The 18578-nt window shown below is 42.0% G+C and overlaps 2 long non-coding RNA genes across 4 annotated transcripts in view; one reads left to right on the top strand and one right to left on the bottom strand.

Annotated features, from left to right (window-relative positions):
• LOC120318013 overlaps nt 1-7874 on the bottom strand; it is a 46174-nt gene extending 38300 nt beyond the window's left edge. Inside the window, exons 1-2 of the long non-coding RNA XR_005559389.1 lie at nt 6874-7874; nt 5566-5992 (exon numbers count right to left, since the gene is read on the bottom strand). This is a non-coding gene — a long non-coding RNA (uncharacterized LOC120318013). The remainder of the gene's footprint in view (nt 1-5565; nt 5993-6873) is intronic.
• The window catches only part of LOC120318012, a 121673-nt gene continuing 109218 nt past the window's right edge, over nt 6124-18578 (top strand). For 2 of the 3 annotated variants that reach the window (XR_005559386.1, XR_005559385.1), the window contains exon 1: nt 6264-6350. This is a non-coding gene — a long non-coding RNA (uncharacterized LOC120318012). Of the gene's footprint in view, nt 6198-6263; nt 6351-18578 lie in introns of those variants that run through there. The other variant, XR_005559387.1, reaches the window with a different exon arrangement.

Here is an 18578-nt window from a genome sequence, read left to right on the forward strand (position 1 = left end):
GATCTCAAGTTGTACACATTTGCAGTACTACTTATATTTTATATATAATGAAATCTAAGGTCTGATCCTGATACCGCTGTTTCTCAGTGTTTGGGTACCATGCAAAATATATGCAGGGGACCACAGAGATCTGCCTTTAGTCAGAGAAGCCAGTATTGGGCTCCTGAAAAAGCACCTCAATAGGCTGCATCATGAAGAAAGGGGTACCCCTCTCCTTTCCTCCTCCCTTTGCATTTATTCAGTGGAGTGGGAAGGACTGGCACCAATTTTCTGCAATGATAAGAAAACATATTAGCTAATATTCAAGTCTTGCAAGGCAATACACAATAAAGGATTTTAGTAACCTAGTTAATGTGCAATACTAATCCACAGTTTTAACACAAAGCTATCATAATATGATATGCCACAACTATTGGCTTCATACATCAAGTTATGCCACAAAAAATCATATTATGACTTAGCACAATGTGAGAACGCAGCTAATAAAACTTACACAAGAGGAGCTCCTGGAGGACTGAGCCTTAATTGTCTCTGTTGCCACAACTTGTTTAGAATAAATTTGGATTTCATATTATAATTTGCAGCAACAAATTGATCAAGCTTCTGTCTTCCGTGGGAACTAAGCACAAGCTGTTAAAGTGGGGAAAATAGATTTTACTGCTGAGATATGAATTTTAGGAGAGACAAGTGTGAGCAAACAAAGCTGTCTCCTCAAATACTGCAATAAGAAAGTGCCAGAATGTCTGGTGTTAAAATTAATATGCTTAATGGAGAATTTTAACTCTTTCTTCATCACCTAAACAAGATATATTACAGCTGATCTATATTATCTGTTGCTCAGTTAGCTTCCTGCAAGAAACTAGTTATGCAATTATTCAGACTAGAAGTTTTCAGCCAATGCAAGATGACATATGACTGAGATTTTACTGTTTCCCTGGAATATGATCAGGGGAAAGGAATGAAAATCTTGTTTCTCTTCTCTTCCAATACCACCAGTGGTTCTCACAAACATAGAAATTAGGGTCATCTTTCATGTATGCAAAATTTCATTTCTGTTGCATCAGATTGTTCGGCTGCCCATCAATTTTTGGCATGTAAACAAAATATTTGAAAAAGGGCTGCCACATATACATTAGATTTTATATAAGTAAGCCCAAAGAATTGTAATTCACAAACTGAACCCAGCTGGGAAATATGATATGGCTATAAAAAACCACCATTCTAAGTCATATGCTGTCTCAATGAAATCATTTCTACATCACCTGTAACAAAATAGTTTTAGTTTGTTCTGCAACATTCAGATATTATCATGATTACTGTGCCTAATCCTGGGTGCCGCACTTTAAGAAAATTCACAGAATTTATGTCCAGAAGGGCAACAAGGATGAGAGAAAGTCAGAAAATGAAGTCTTGCAAGGAGAGACCGAAGGACGTTAGCCCTGAGAAAAGATGACTCAGGGTGGAATTTCTCCCAAGAACTTGAAGTCACATATAAGAAGGTCAACATGCAGCAATGGTCAGTACATACTGCTGTTTTGGGCCAACAATTTATTCCTGACCTTAGAAAAATATAGGATATTTTCCCTACTGTTTTTTTAGGGAGCTTTTACTTTTTTGCAAATACTGATTTCTCTCACAGCATCTCATTTGACTTAGCTATTTTTATGTTGCATCAAAAAAGTCTGGGTTGATTATGTAATTTCTTTCAAGTGCTGAATTTCCTTCCATGACTTAGGAATTATACATTGGGATATTTGATACACATGACAAGCCTCTTGCATCAAATTCCAATTTTAAAAGGGCTATTAGTATGCTGTGCAATGTAATCTTTTATAGAATTTCTTTCATATATTAATGCAGTCAACTATTATTTTGTAGCCGGTCTACATGTGCACCACATATGCTTAAAATCTATAACAATAGTTTTTGAGCTTCCTGATTATCTTTTTCTAATCTGTGCAGAAGTATGGTGCATTCCCTAAAAGCTTTTTTTCTCCTCTTTCCAATTTTGAATGCTTTTAGAAATTCTTCTCTGTTTCAAGGCTGGAATAAAATGTTGATTAAAAACATTCCCATTCTTCTTTTAGTTCTTAAATGTCTAGTGAAAAACAATATGTTTCTGGAAAGAACATTTTTAAGTTGTATTTGTAATAATTAGGGGTGCTTCATTTTGACAAAGCACTTATCAACTCATCCCACCAAAACAGATTTGAGAACTGAAATGTGGATTGAGTTTGAAGTCCGTGAATTAAATTGGATGACCACAAAATACTTTTAGGGTTCTTACAGACTGTTTGATTTTAAATAATGTTCTGTATCTGTTCCCCTTTAGAAAGCAACCATCAAAGTGGAATATATAATTTGCAGCTTCACTTCCATTTATTGAGAATGCTAAGGATGACTGTGATTGGCTGTCTGAGACTGACAAGAGTTTCATCACCCAATCTGTATATAGTAAATTATATTTATTATTTATTATCAGAATCTGTATCAGAATTATTTTGAGGTAGCAAGGCTAACTTATTTTTTGTCTCCATTTACTGTCTTGCCTTTTATTTTCTTTAAACTGCCCAGTTTATAAGGCTTATGTTTTTTTTTTTTCTTTCTTGGGTGAATGGAATATTGGGCTGCTCCTGCAGGAGTTCAACTCAGCTCTCAGAATTCTGTAAGGGTGATGCTAAAATGAGGAAAAATGCTTTGTCACATCACAATGCAATTTCTCACTCTTTTGAACTTACATTAACTCTTTGCAAGGGACAGCAATTCCACCACAATATCATAATGTGCTTTTCAGCGCTTGTACCATTTTACATTTTCCACAGTCGCTTTTTTCAGCATTCTCGGTATGGGTTCACCTCAGAAATCCAATTGCATTATTAGTAGAGTTTTAAATTTTTTAGTCTGGAGTGTATGAATGCTGAGCTAAAATAGGCAATAATATTTCTTTTGCAAACTTGATCTGATGTGAATAAATATAAAGAACAGAGAGTGCAATTTTAAGTTTGTAATTAGCCATAAAACATAATTACTTCTTTTGATAGTGATATTGCATTTACTCCAATCTGGAATATCTGATATAATGAAATCTTATAATGAAATCTCTGAGGCTGAGATATAAACAGACTAGATATCTTTCTGAACTTATCTCAAGCTTCCATTATTATCCTAGTATAGGAACTAGTTGTCCCATTGACTAATTATATTTTATACTATTATTTAACAGACCAACTGTCATATATAAAGCAATTGTTCCCAATCTTTTACAGCTTGCTAGAAATGGGTAATTTGCCAGTAATACACCAAACATAAATCCAAGCAGGAACTCTTTTTTTTTTTATCTTTTTCTGTCTTCTTTCTGCCTTATTATTCATGATGCGTAAACTTCAATTTTACCAAATGAATATTTGAGATCTAGAGCAGTGAAGAATAAATTGTCCATAAAAATATCTCTATACTTAGAATTTTCTTTTATAGGCCTAGCTTTATAAAAGTAATTGATGCTCCCCACATTCACTTATACACAACCACATACCTATTTTGTCTTTATTTTCTTATTTGCCAATTCATAAAAACTTATGTTTATAACAACATTGAGAACTGAAATTATCTCTGAAATAGCTACAGCAAATCATGCCTCAGATTCACTATGTTTGAAAGAAAACAAGATGCTTTGCATCCTGAAACTTGGGGAGGCCGCTACAATAACATGTGGCCAATAGAAGAATTAACTCACTTTTCACTCTTGTTAATATCCTGTTCCAAATCCAAGCAGTTTCCATTAGAGTCCAGATACCTGTATTTATGCACAACGCATGGTATGGCCCTTATCTGGACATCTTATTGTTCATTCAGCAAGTCTCTTCTTGGTGCCAAAAGCCACAATGAAATAGTCCTGTTCCCAGCTTGCCACAACAAACAAGATGATTGATTACACTATGACAGAATAATGCCTTTTTTTAAAAAAGGCTTCTTTTAAAGGTGTTGGTCTTTGTTATATAGCAGCATGTTTCATTCCACAGTTGGCAGGATCAGTGTTGTTTTAGCATCTCACTTTCTCTGTTTGAATTCTCCTCACTGTCCTGCTCTGTTTTTAGGAGATTTGGAATTCAACCATAACAGTGAATATTGTTGGAAATCTGAAGGACCCTTTATCTCTGGAATGTTATTCTGGTTTTAATATTTCTGTATCAGAATCTTACCATTATCAGTTCAATCTTGCATAATTGCTATTTCAATTACATCCCCCAATAGATTTGAATTCATGCATGGGGAAAGTCTAGCACCTGTCCATTACACAAAGAAATTCTCCCTTTGTTTTTCACTGACATATAACTTTGTGCAATTTGTATTTTTGAATAACTTAAGAAGGAAGAAAATGTAAGAATCTGACCTCAGAGATACTTCTGACCACCCCGGAATTGGCACTTTTATTTATAGGGAAAGTACAAAGAACTGGGAGGAGAATTTTACTGCAATTGTCTTTTCCTGAACAACCTTTTTCAGGTATGTTGCAATTAACAGCTCCCCAAATGCTACTCTGCACTGGTGTTAGGAAAGGCACCAGGTTTAGGAAGGCTCATTTGGTGAAACCAGCAAGAAACTTTTCCATTTAAAATTCATTTCACCACTCAGCAAAGTGATTGGGTAGTGTAAATATTCCAAGTGTACATAAATGCTCCTGTGAATATGGGATCATTACCGTATTTAAAATTAAAGTACAACAGGCAACAGGTTTGTAATGAGCATATTGACCTCCACTGTGATGCACTGATTTCCAGGAAAATTGATATCCTTTCCCCCCCCCTCCCTTCAAGCAAGGAAAAAGGAGGCAGCAGAAGCCAGGAATCCAGGTTGTCACACAGCAGCCAGGAGAAAGTGGTAAGAGTCACAGTGCCCAGCAGCTAGCCAGGGATTGGAACACATCTGTAACAGAGTTAGGCGTCCGCCAGGCAGGGAGGCAAATGACAAAACCAGCATCACACCATTGCAACATAAGCGGCACCTTTTTGAATGTGCATTGTAATGCTGAATGCAATACAAAAGTCATGGAGCAGATAGCATGACACTGCTGTCATCGTGACGAAAGTGTCAGACAATGCAAATGCCTCTGGCGTTTTCTTCCAGCTCATCACTGAGGCATTACTGATTATCTATATGGTCAGATTTGCATTGGGATAAGAGAAGTTCATGGGTTGCAGTTACAGCCTAATGTCTAGCATTTCTAGGCTCTATAAACTAGGGTTCTAGTTTATATATTTTTTCCCTGTCCTGCTTCTAAATTCCAGTTGGGCATTAGGATAGGATCTATGGCAATGTGTTGAACCCCAGTGAAAAAGGACTCCTAAAGATGCTGTTCGCTGCTGGAGGGAAGGTATATTGTCCAGGATAGCCTTGGACAAAGATGCCTCCGCTGCGTGCGCAGAACATTTAAACTCTCCCGCCTGCTACAGCCCCAACTTCACCACGGGACTAAAGACCCCGTGACTATTAAAAAAAAAAATAGTTTGGCGGTCTTTATATAAGGATATATGGCGCTAGAGAAAGGTGTAGAGTAGACTGACGCACCTGCAGGGCAGGAGGCAAATGACAAAACTAGCATCACGCCATTGCAACGCAAGCTCTTTAAAGTCGGGCTCTTTGAAACGGAAGAAACTACGCCGTCTCTTGAGTACGTTCAATTCTCATTAGGGAACTGGGGAGATTAAGCCATCTGACCGGAGAGAGATGCGGCATCCCAGCTCTGCGGCAGCCCGGCCGTTCGCGCTTGCCTTGTGCCCGGCCGATTAATACGAGGCCTCAGGAGCCCGTCACGAGTCAGCGGCGAGGGCGGCTCCGCCTCCAGCACCCGGCGGCGGCAGCGGCGGCAGCGGCGGCAGCAGCAGCGCTATTCCAGAGCTCTTGCCAGCCAGACGCGCTTCGGCTGGGAGCTGCCGCTGTCCTCGCGTGAACTCGGCTCGTTGGCTGCCGCAGAAGGAGCCGGGGACGCGCAAGGCTAAGGGAGAGAGGGAGGGAGAGAGAGGAGAGAGCGAATGAGCGAGGCAAAGAGCAGATTGGCAAACGCCCCCTCCCTCCTTGGAGGCACATAGGGAAATTGATGCTAGCCAGCCTTGCCTCCCCCCCCCCCCGTTTGAAGTGGGAAGGAGGGAGGGAGCCCTAATTAATCATTCCGCAGGGAGAAAGGCAGGCAGCCGGGAGAGGTAAGATCCAAGGGAAGCGAAGGAACGAAGGGGAAGTAACAAGCCTAGACGGGGGGGGGGGGGCTTGAGACGAGAGGCGTCGAGGAGGCGCAACTCAGGCGGCCCGATCCCACGCAGAATTACTTAGAAGGCCTCAATCAGACGCCTTCCTCAGTAAGTAAACGCGGAGGATTGCCCCCTCGTCCTCTCCTTCAGCTGGGCGTGTGAATGGGGAGGGTAAAACTGCCGAGGTCTGCGGAGCCTGGTAATCGGGGCCTGGGTTTAAGTGAAACGGCTGCCGAAATGTAAAAGGAGGAGAGGAAGGAAGGGCTGAGCTGGGCTGGTGGAGAGCTTCGAGCCCCAGCCCCTTCCGCGGAACGCTTTCCTCCACTTCCAATTAGGCTCTCGGCCAGTCTCCTGCTGGAAGTGAATAGAAGCCCCATTTAAAGAAGGAACACCTCCCCCCCTCCACCCTCCACTCCCCCCCCCCAAAGAAAGCAAAGCCTGAGCCGCGCAAAGCTGAGCGCGTCGGTGTTTTTGCTTCTCCTCCGGGGGATGTGGAGGCGGAGGAGGGGGTGGTACACCCCGCTTTGTTCCCAATGAAAAACGAGCCTGTTTCGAGAAATGAGTGCCCTCTGGTCATCTTGCGTCAGTCAGGAGCAACCCGCACTCCCTTGGCCGAAGGTGTAATTATTACCTAATCTAACAAGCTTATCCCCGATCAGCCATTGAAAAGGGAGGGGAGGCTGGAGCGGCGGAAGGGGCGGGATGGCTGGCGTCAAGCGAGCTGTGCCCTCGGTTGCCCTTTCCGCAAAAGTCGTTCCTGTGCCTGTTCCTGTGATTTCATCAGGGCGACGGGTGCGCGCTCCGACAGCTTAAGACGAGGAAGGCCCCGAAGAGGTTTCTTGCGGAAACGCCGGCCTCCCTTCTCTCTCCTGTCGGATGATTGTTCCAACCTGCCCTTGGTGCGTTTCCCTTTCGCGACTGTGTGGCTCGTCCTTTCTCGGCTGCCTTTCACTGATTTCGTGCGCTTCAACTCCCATCTGCTTAACTGCGAGTCGTGCCAGCCGGTTCCAAGATCCTCCGACTGGGTGGCTCGACTTCCAGGGCTCTTCCAGCTTGTCTTTGAGCGCCGGCGTCGCGCTAAAAGCGCCGTATAACCGGACCAAGTGACGTAATCGCAGCAGTAATCTATACCGGAGGATCAGATCAGGGATGTTTAGAGAGGGCACGTCTGATAATGAAGAGTGGGCGTGGGGACAAACGAGTTGATGGATATTTCCAACCATTTATGTAGCACTTTCAGTAGGGATGGTGCTTTCCCTAATCTAATGTTTAATACTGGGCAAACAGAGAGATAGATGGGATGATAAGCGATCACGGGAAGCAAACCTACAGGTTAATTTTGTTCATAAATAAATATCTTGCTTCCAAGAAGTCTTAACAGAGAGTAAGTGGCATAGGGTCATTTTTGGGGTGTAAATGGTCAGTTAAGGCCGGCTTAAGCTCAGAATCTTGAATGCCTAATCGGAGCAGCAAAGAGTGAGAGAGTTTTTTCCTTGTATTTTTGCTGTCACCTACTGGTCGACCTGATTCTTACAACCTACAGTAGTGACCAAAATTGTGGAAACCTTTTGGGGAAAGTGTATTTTTGAGATTTGATGGCTAATAACACCACTTTTGGGGGGGAGTAGTACCATAAAATTATATATCAATGGAAAGATAATTTAATCAAGAATGTAATGCAACAAAGTTTGTTCAATTATCTGTACTGTATTCTATGAAAAGTTATAGCCAAACAACCAGAAAAAGGAAGTGCAACTTGCTTAGGTTGATATCAAGTAGCTTTCCTTCATCTGATTGTAGCCAATGAGCATGACTGTTTAGAGAGCCAATCAGGTGTCATCTTGTTTTGGCAATGAGCCAATCAGATCATAGTGTGATTCAGTTATTGATGCCCTGTATTGAAGCTGAGAGGAGGACATTTGTCAGTGTATCAAGTTGGTTGGGTTTTTTGTGTGTTCTTTCATTTAGTGAGCTTGTAATAAAATTAAAGTAATAAAATTAAAGTAATGGTGCAAAGAGTTGACTGGTTGCCCAGAAAGTAATGTAAAATAGTATTATTAAGTGAACAAGTCTACAGTTATAAAGAAATTAGAAGAAAAAATGATGGAAACTTAACCAAAGGTGGCATTTCTACTGGAAACTTTTCCCAAAAGGTTTCCACAATTTTGGCCACTACTGTAGTACCTTACTTGCTTGCCAGTTTTCCCACTTATTAAAATGGTTGATGTTAATATCTTCCTCCTGCTACAGAACTTCAGCGCACACACAAACAGGCTCAGTAGATAAAGTGAAGGGAAAAGATTTGAAAATTACAGAGTCATGGGCTCCGACTCTTCCCAAGAGAATCAAACTCAACTGGCGTTTATGAGGAAGCATAAAGATCTTTCTGTAGCTGAAAAATTAAAAAAAAATTATTAGGCACAATAAAGAGGAGTGTGAGAAAGGCCAGACAGGTCCTGGATTTTGATCGTGTGGCCAAAGACAAACATACCCCTAAATCCCATCACTTTCAGTGATAGCTACTGAAGCCTTGCTTAACAATTTTCAGCTGAAGCTTCAAAGGTCTTAATTTATTTAAGAATACAATAAAAAGGAGTATGTGTAGCTCAGGATTGAGGAAGGGTCCTTGATGCTCTCTGAGCTTATTTTCTTGCAGACGTTCCATTATCCAATCTTTCAGTGCTGATGTTACCTAGTATGGACAATGAAACATCTGCAAGAAAACAACCAATCTCAGAGAGCACAAGGAGCCCCCCCTCCTTACTTAAGAATATATTACTTTTTTCTGTACCCCAAATTCTTATCAGCAACATTCATCGACAGGACAGCTTGCATTGTCTTACCCTAATTTTGGCAGTACCATTAAGAGGTAAATAGTGGCACCTATCCTACCCAACTGCTACATAACATTTGGCAATAAAGAATATCAGTGTGCATTCCGCATCCCATAATAAACAAAGAACCCTATGCATAGGATTGCAACGAGCCTCACTGAATCCAGTGCATTACATTTGGCAGTCGGGTTATAAGTAGAATGCATGTATGTGTAGACAGATATAAAATAAACCTCAATAAACATTCAGCAGGAATCTATAATTCTAAATTGAATTATAGAGAGTAAATCCCACCCCTGGTCCAGCACATGTCTACTCAAAAGCCCCACTGAGCGCAGTGAGGTTTCTCCCATGCTAAGTAAACAGAACCAGAATATTAACCCATCACCCTCTCCAATTTCACAGGATACATTCTTAGTTTTTTTTTTTTTTAGTTTTTTTTTAAATCATTCCTTTAGGTTCCTGAGACACGCTATCTCGCCCCCCCCCCGCCCTCGCCCATAGGTGACGGAGAACAGATCCTCCTTCTGTTGGGGCCATGCTTACTTGCAAAGAGTTAGTCAATGATAAACTTGAGAAATATTGCAGACTGTCAAAGAGCCTGGGTTGCTGCGCAGAGAGAGAGAGAGAGAGAGATTGACTCAGCGGCTTTGCAGCCTTGGACCGCCCCTGGTTACGAAGCAGGAGAGAGGAGGCCGGGCGAGCGCATAAGTAGCTCTGCTTGGGATTATGAGGACTTTATCCTCAGATGACTCGGTTGCCGCCTCCGCCTCCTTCCCGCCGCTCTTATGTTTCGCTCTTCTCCCAGGGCGCTCGCGAGTAGGATTTTGAAACTCCAGCTGAGTGATTTCTTGAACCAGCGAGTGTGGGGGAGATAAGCCGGGGAATTCTTTTTTTTCTTTTTTTCCCTGAATCATCTTAAACCCGCCTTGCCCCCATTTCCTTTCGGCCCCACGCTCAGTCCCGCTCACACGCCCTCCCCCCAAAGCCCCAGCCCCCAAGCTGACCGAGAAGCCAGGCTCCTCGACTTCTAACTCCCCGACAGAGGAACCGGCAGTTCGTTTATGTTTAGACGCGCACGAAGTTTTTTTTTTTCAAGTCGCTTCAGGACAGGCAGCCCCCCTCGAGCCACTGTTTGTAATGCTGCGCGAAGTATTCATATATTCTGCTTTGGCACTGAAAAATAAGGAGGTCCGGGGTGGTTAAAAAAAACTTACCCGCTTATAAAATCGGAGGCAGGTGAGGCTCCAGACACCTGACACTTCAATCCGAGAGATGCGCAGAACCTGTTACTCTACTTGGGAGTGAGATTCATTGACATCTATAGGGTTCACTTCGGGAAGATTCCTCGCTGGCTGTGGAATTCTGGGAGTTGAAGTCCACATGCCTTAAAATTGTCAAGTTTGGGAAACACTGCGATGGAGGAATGTTTTTTTTTTTTTTTCGGCCAAGAGTGTTCGATTCTTCCGGTGGGATTTAGCCTTGAGTGTTCAATTTTGTCAGAATGTCGTGGCCCTCACACTTAGGCTCACCTCCCGCTTTTAGGCTCTTACCTGGGGCAGCGCAGCAAGCCCCATTAAGGTCAGTGGGTGTCATTTCTGGGTAGACAAAAACAGGCTTGCAGCGGCAAGCTGATCTTTCATAAGAAACTAACCCGAAGCGCGATCCTGGGTCGTTGATAGTTCAGGTCAATAAGAATTGGGCCTAAGTAGCTGCAGCCTTATTCCCAAGAAGGGACGTTTAGGATCGCACCCTTATTTGGGGTTGGCAAAGACCGATTTCTTCCCGGGCCGGGAGGAGCGGGAAGGTTGCGTTGGGCTCAGTGCGGTTCTCGGAGCGCCGCGTCGAGATGAACTGGGCGCCTTGCCCGGGAACGAGAGAGCGCGGAGGCGAGGAGATCTCCTTAAAACAGTGTTTCTCAACCTTGACAATTTTAAGGCATGTGGACTTCAACTCCCAGAATTCCACAGCCAGCATTGCTGGCTGTGGAATTCTGGGAATTGAAGTCCACATGCCTTAAAATTGTCAAGGTTGAGAAACACTGCCTTAAAAGCTCTGCGATTCGAGAGTTCAGCGCCTTTCTCCGGCTCCAACGGGTTTAACCTCCCTGTTCTCACGCAGAGGAATAGCTTCGAGCTAGGCAGAGGGAGCCCCGGAAGAAGGCAAAAGAGCAAACCGGTTCTGTGCTGGGAGAGTCATCAGAAGTCGAGTTCGACTTTGCTTTATATCCGGCCAACCTTTTTATAACCGCACCTGTGCAGCTGGGTACTTACCACCCCAGTTCCTAACCATTTCCTTTAGTTCACGTTTCCCGTTTCTAAGGGGGAGAAGGACTGGGTGTCCTCTAGACATAGTACTCATCCTTCCCCCCCCCGCGCGCAAGGGGAACAGCGGCATCGCCCCCAAAGGCTTTAGTGTGTGTTTGGCATTAGAGTAAGTTCTGCGTTAGAATAAGTTCGGCTTCACTTCCTGAGGTCGGTTCCTGAAGGCTGGTTAATCGGCCAGAAGGATGGGAGTTGGTTGATTTAGCTTATGCCGTCCCCCTCCCGGGAAATTTCCCGAAAACTCGGGGCTCAGCGGAAAAACCGGTGGGTTTTGTGGGACTTGGTCTGTCTGGAAGAAGTCAGGAGTAACCGCTACCTATCCCAACCGGAAGACTAGGAGCTGTCCCTATTGATGCTGCTGGCAAAATCAGTTTCTGCCAGCTTAAAGGTTAGGAATGAAGTATATCAGTGTTTCCCAAACTTGACAATTTTAAGGCATGAGGACTTCAACTCCCAGAATTCCACAGCCAGCAACGCTGGCTGTGGAATTCTGGGAGTTGAAGTCCACATGCCTTAAAATTGTCAAGTTTGGGAAACACTGATTAGTATATTATAGCATCCGATTCCGCCTGCGTCGTCTGATAAAAGCCGGGTCTCGCTCGTGGAGCCGTTCTAAAGAACTCTTTCGCAGACCGAAATTTTGTTTCGGAAGTGAGAGGAGAAGGAGGACAAATTGCAGAAGCGTTCAGATCTGGTCTGCCACGTTATTGCTGCCTGCAGACTCGCCCTGCCCTAGCTGGGAAATTCACTACCCCTCCTGAGGCAAACGCGTTTCAGTAAACGGGGCATCGAATAGCTCGCTTCAACATGGGGTCCAAGAAAATTGCGGGGAAGCCTGACTCTCCCCGCATTTAACTTCGCAATTGAGGCACAAGCAAGATAGGGCGGTGCGTGGCGTGTGTGTGTGTGTGTGTGTGTGTGTGTGTGTGTGTGTGTGTGTGTGTGTGAAAGGTTACGGGCCCCTGGAACAGCAATCCTTACGCACGCCGACTTGCATTCAGGGAAACGTACCTCTGAGGGCAGAGGGATAAGGCTAGCCCTAACTCTGAGAGCCCTTGCTAAACCACCTGTTTCTTGACTGTTGGTTTTTAGACCAACTGCTTTTATTAGGGAGAAGAAGGTTAGCTTGATGCAGCAAAAGAAAAGTCTACCGGATGTACAAATGTACAGTTCACTCTAGTCCCATTTTTTTTTACTGTACTAGAAATAAAGCCTGTTTTTAATTACCAACGAAGCCTGCAGGTATATAGTCTTATGCACCTTTACAGTGGAACTGCCCTCCTGAGTAAGCGCGCTGAAGAGTGTAACCGTCGGGTGCTAAGCCCTTTGGAAATGAATAACAGGGTGACACATTCCATCTGTTAGTGTTTAATGTGTGTGTCGCCACGGTACTTTTCTAAAATCTGAAGTCAGGATGACTCACCACAGAATAAAAGTATTTTGCGCTGCCCGGGTGGTGACCCCCCTCCTTCCATGGCTGCTGCAGTCGGCCATCTAATTAACCACGGAATAACTCCGATTTAACGGTGTCCCCCAAGGATAATGGGCGAGACACGAAAGGAGATTCTGGCACATGGGGGGGGGGATTGCCCAGCTCTCGCCCCAAATCCTCCAAACCCCTCGTCTTTTCTTCTTTCTTCGGTCAGTTTATTCCGTTACTGGCTTTTTTCCTCAGCCTGTTTGGTACAAGTGTTTTGTTTTTTTTATCCATCCTGGCACCCAGTGCTCAAGACGATGGGTTAGCCCGGAATATGCGGATCGGGTCAAAATTGAATCTGTTCCGAATCTGTGGCGGTCATAACCACAATATACCTGGAGCAGTAATATCTTGTGCTGGGGACTGGTGATCAAATCGATTGCCCAAACATTTTCCGCAACTATTGGCAGAGAGGCCTTACCCCCGCCCCCTCAAAAAATCTTACAAATGTTAAAGGATCTGAAAGAAAACAAGGAAAGAGTCCAGCGAAAGGAAGGGAGTGAGCTAAATAAGGATGCTAGAAAACAAAAGTACTAGGTACGGTACGGAAATTATCGCTCCCACCTTTTTTTTCCCACGTAGCCTACGCCCTCGAGATTTCCTCGTGGTCTCCCATTAGGCAAGAGTAGAAAACTAACCAAATGACCAAATATCTACCTTCTAGGAATTAGATTAGATCAAACTGATTCTTGGTCTGCTTCTGTCTTCGCGCTAAACGATTTATATGGCAAAGTTTGAAAGAGAGGAAGTAAAATAACAGCTGGCTTTGTAAAATAGAGTTATCAAGTAATAAGGGTGAAAAGTGATAAAGGACAGGGAGCCGCATCAATTTGGTAGTCCTGCTAAAAACAGACGGAACACCCAATTACCATAAACCTTTCCTCCGTTGTGGCTCACACCCACCTTTAAAGTTTAAAACCGAAGCCAGCGCTGCCAGATGGGACCATGAAAAGTCAGATGGGGGGGAGGGGGCGTGGGGGTTTACGATGGAAGTGAAATTGCTCGTGCCTTTCCCTTACAACTGCCAGGAGGGAATATTTGTTCCACATCAGTCTTTTACAATAACGCGTTCCGTTTAATGAATAATGGCAACAACAACGAAGTTAGATCGCAGGAAAATTCAATAGGCTGAGAAAGGAATCTGACCAAAGGGCCACGATCCTCACATTGCAGCGGCTGTCTGGCCAGGTGGCCAGGTTTCGCGTGAAGCCACCACTTTCTCTATCTTCCTAGGAAGGGACTGCGGTAGAGATCCAATAAAGAGCAGCTGCGAGAGAAGCCTGTCAGCTAATTGGCAAAACCAACGGGCCGGGCGGGAGAAAAGGAACGCAGCGCTGCATGATGCCCAGCTGGGAATGAGCCGCAGTCCCAACAGGACCCCGCCCGAGTAGCGCGTCGCTCTTTCCTTCTCATCTACCCCGTCCAGTTATTTATAGAAAGATCAAAAGGGAAGACTGGACGCGTCTCTTGACATGAGAACGTTCGAAATCAGAACGCAGAAAGTCCGGTGACTCTTTCCAATCGACGCAGAACGTGGAATGTTTAGCCAACTAAACAAACAGCGCACTCGAATTCCCCCCCCCTCTGTGTGTGTGTGTGTGTGTGTGTAGTCGAGCGTCGGCGGGTCCTGGCAACACGCGAGTTTGTTCTAGACTTCGACGGTCCTTCTGACTTTCAAAGAAAAGCCATTGCTTTTTGCCTTGATTGGTTTTACTAATTTTGTATTTTATATTTATTCGCTGTTTTGGTTTGGTTGGTTGTTTTGCCTTCTGAATTGACTTGGGGAGCCTTTCTTCACGTGGTATCATACAAATAATAAGAACCAGAATCATAACAATAACCATCACCACCACTACTTTGGTAGGATTTTTGTTTAGTACCTATTTTGTTTTAGACTATCTTATGACTTCGTGAGTTTTAATCCCCCCCCCCCATTCAATCATGTCTGATTCTTAGAGATTGAGTGGACAAGTCCCTGCAGTTTTCTTGAGAAGGCTCTTCATAAGTGATTTGCCATTGCCTCCTTCCTGGGTCTGAGAGAAAATGGCTGGCCCAAGGTGTTTCCCCCTCTCCCCCCCCCCCCCGCCCACTTTATTACATTTATTTCAGCCTTAAGAGAGGGTTCCATTGCAAATGTTTGGATTTATTTAAAATAATGATGTTGCCATTACCAGCTGGATGATTCCCAGCAAAATCAACTAGGCTAGTTGAGAACAAGAGCCATACTGATTTGTGGCAGAATATAAAAAAGGAGTTTGGGGCACCTATCGTATGTTTTGTCTGGTGCATCATAAACCAGTGAAATGAATCAAATATCATATTCCAATTTGTTAAAAAGAAACCCCAAAGTTTTCTCTAAGACTTGTAAGACTTACTCAGGATCAATATACAACATTCCTATTGCAGTCTTGGAAAGGTTGACCTACAGTAATGGCTGGATTCTGTTTTTGTTTTGTTTGTTGTTGTTGTTTTGCTGATTGGGGTTCAGCTGGGTGTTGCACCTGATGAATGTGACATAGGTTGGACAGAGTAAGATGCCCCAGAATTATCCAGATTTTTTTTAGAGTATTTCATCCTGGATCTTTTCTTTTCCAAACTAGTATCTTGTTTGCTTTAAACATCACATGGTTTAAAACAAAAATGGGAAGACTTCATACTTAAAGGAATATATTTGTTTTACATATACAGACACAGAAGGAAGGGGGAAGGAAGAGAAAGAGGGGGAAATGATTTCCAAAACTGAATGGAGCACACAATTCATCCAACTGAAACTTTATTCATCATTGTTCCACACTTTAATTCAGGAAAAAAATTATTTTATTGCTATTATGTTAGATAGCCTGCTATAAAAAGTCAAGAGAATCTGATTAAATTTAGACTTGACTCCTGTTCATAAAACCTATGGACGTTTGCCATAAACAAAGGTAGTTTTTCATTTGCTGTTGATTAATTTTTAATTGCCATTTGTCCATTTTAAAACCTATTGACTAAGAACAGGCTTTATTTAATAAAGTACATTAACGTCACTTTCCTGCCATGATTACCATCATAGGTATGAGTACAAAGTTTTTTTAACTAACTTTAATATCATTTTTTGGGGGTGTTAAAATTAGTTCACTTTCACTTTCTATTTTGCATACATGGACATTCACAAGAGTCAATGTCTGCATCAAAAGACATTCAGACACCCCTACTTTAAATTTTATTTTTGTTCAAATTAAAATGCCTGGTTGATTTTCCCCAATTCAGGGCTGATACATGTTTGCTATACATACATTGTGCACTCCATTTGCACACTTTTGACTGAAAAGGCCTGGGTCTAGTTTAATAAAAAAAACTACCAGTCAATTAACATACCTTCTTAAGATCAATGGTGAATGCTCTTTATATCATAAAATCAAATCTTTCGTATGGTCATAGAGCAGAATAGCTCTTTACACAGTTAGGGAGGCTATGAGATATCTGCCATAATTTTGCATACTTTTGTCTCAGAATCTGGATAAAGCCCGAGTTTGTAAAATGTTGTAAGACTTACCTCCACACAACTTCTGTTAGCTTTTAAGGGTATTTGATATAGGATAGAATTATTTACATGTTTAAGATTTGAAGGATCTCCTCGCTGCTCATATATTTACCTTAAACCTCAGGAGAGATCCCCTTTTTAAAAATACTTGCTAAGAGAACCACTTTAGAAAAATCAGTCTGAAAGATGTGATTAATATTATGAATAAAAGTGAAGATGCTGCCCAGGGAATTACAAATAGCTTTGGAGTCATTTAAAACAGGAAATTATTCATAGGATGGCTATTAAAATGCTATTTTAAGCTTTTTGCTGTTGGTCAGAGCTGAAATGTATATCTCTTTTCTTACAAATTTGGTATGCAAATTAACTATCTCTTTCTGAATCAATGTAAAGCAAAGTGAATTGCATTCTTGTATGAGTTATCCACAGAACATCCCAAGACAAAGTCTGTTTTTCTTCCAAATGTAGAAAAGGCAGCTGCATTTGACCCATAAAAACCTCAGTTTCTTTCAAGAAATCTCTTGCCTCTCAGATGTGAATTGGAAACTTGCTCACTTTGGTAGGCCCCATCACAGCTGTCTTGATAAATTTAAGAAAAAGAAAGTGGGAGGCTTCTTTAGACATTTTTTTGGAATGGGGAGAAGAATTGATGTATTTCAATGGAACAATTTTTCAGTGACATTTAAAATGGATGTTCAAATTACAGCACTTGACAGAATTAAAAACATCACTATTTTATTTAAAAAAACCATTTAGATTTGGGATTTATGGTTTTCTTCAATTGTTAAAAATATCTTTCTGAAGGATTTATTCTACTTAAGTGAAAGGAAATGACAGACAAAAAGTGTTTTTCCCTAGTTCATTTTGCCTTCCACTTTACCGATCCTCCTGGAGATATAGAAACTGGAGCAAACCTTTTCCCTGTTAGGGATCCTCCTTTTGTTAGGAAAGAATTACTCACACAATTACTCTTTAAAAATAGTAGTTTGGGGGTTTGACTAAAACAGAATTCTCAGAAAGTCTAGAATTCTCATGAAATTCTAATAAAATCTAGAATATTGAAGAAAAATGAATTCTTATCAAGAAAACCTGACATTTGATATCATTCTGTTTTTTACTTTGTGTTAACAGTTGCCAAAACGAAGTGAATGCTTTGTTAATACCACTTTCATAATTATTCATCTCATAAGTATTGAGATACTGTTGATCTCACCTAATACAAGATTATTTATTAATTGAGCAACTATATATTTTCATGTAAATTAAAAATCATTTATGCAAAGTGGACATAATACAATACTGCCATGTTTCATGACATAGTTTGTTTAGTTTTTAATATTCCACTTTTCAATATAAACCGTATGTGTGAATTCTTTATATTAGTATTTTTTTGTTATTGAACTGCTAACTGAATCAATATTCATAAACAGGCATCCCATGCCAAATGTGACACCTCCATGGTTATTGCTTTGCAACTTTCACCTAAGTCACATTGGCAGAAATTAAGTACAGAAAATCAAGAGATTCTGCCAGCATTGTTTCCATTAATGAGGATAGCTTATACAGCCAGAGATGTAACCAAAATCTCAGAATATCAGAAGAGATGCTGAAAAAAAATATTTGGAGTGCATAATAAAATAAAGCAAAAGCAAAGGTTGGGATGAACCCACAGGTGAATTAAAGTCATTAGCAGATAATGCAGTGGGTTCTACATTGGGGAAGACTTCACTTACTAATGCAAAGGTAGTCATCAAGATCATAGGAGTTAGCCAGATGCCTCAGTGCAGGGGTCCTCAACCTTGGCCACTTTAAGACTTGTGGACTTTAACTCCCAGAATTCCTCAGTTGAAGGCCACAAGTCTTAAAGTGGCCAAGGTTGAGGAGCCCTGCCTTAGTGTATCTGGACAGCAATTTTTCTGAAATGGTATAGGATCTTCTGCTCAAGCAGAAGGTTGGACTAGAAGACCTCCAAGGTCCTTTCCAACTCTGTTATTCTATGTTCTATCTGTGTGCAGATATATATTAAATGTATGCCTTGTGCATTCTCCTATTAGACACACTGAATTAACACACAAATTAAAGTATATTTAAAAAAAGAAGGGGCAACAGGAAAAAATACCATACAAAGGAAAATGAGAAAAATCAATTTTTTTGAGTTTGATTTTGTATAAAAATCAA

Source organism: Crotalus tigris, unplaced genomic scaffold (assembly GCF_016545835.1).
Source record: "Crotalus tigris isolate CLP2741 ecotype Arizona unplaced genomic scaffold, ASM1654583v1 scf7180000019969.279234, whole genome shotgun sequence".
NCBI classification, from domain to species: domain Eukaryota; kingdom Metazoa; phylum Chordata; class Lepidosauria; order Squamata; family Viperidae; genus Crotalus; species Crotalus tigris.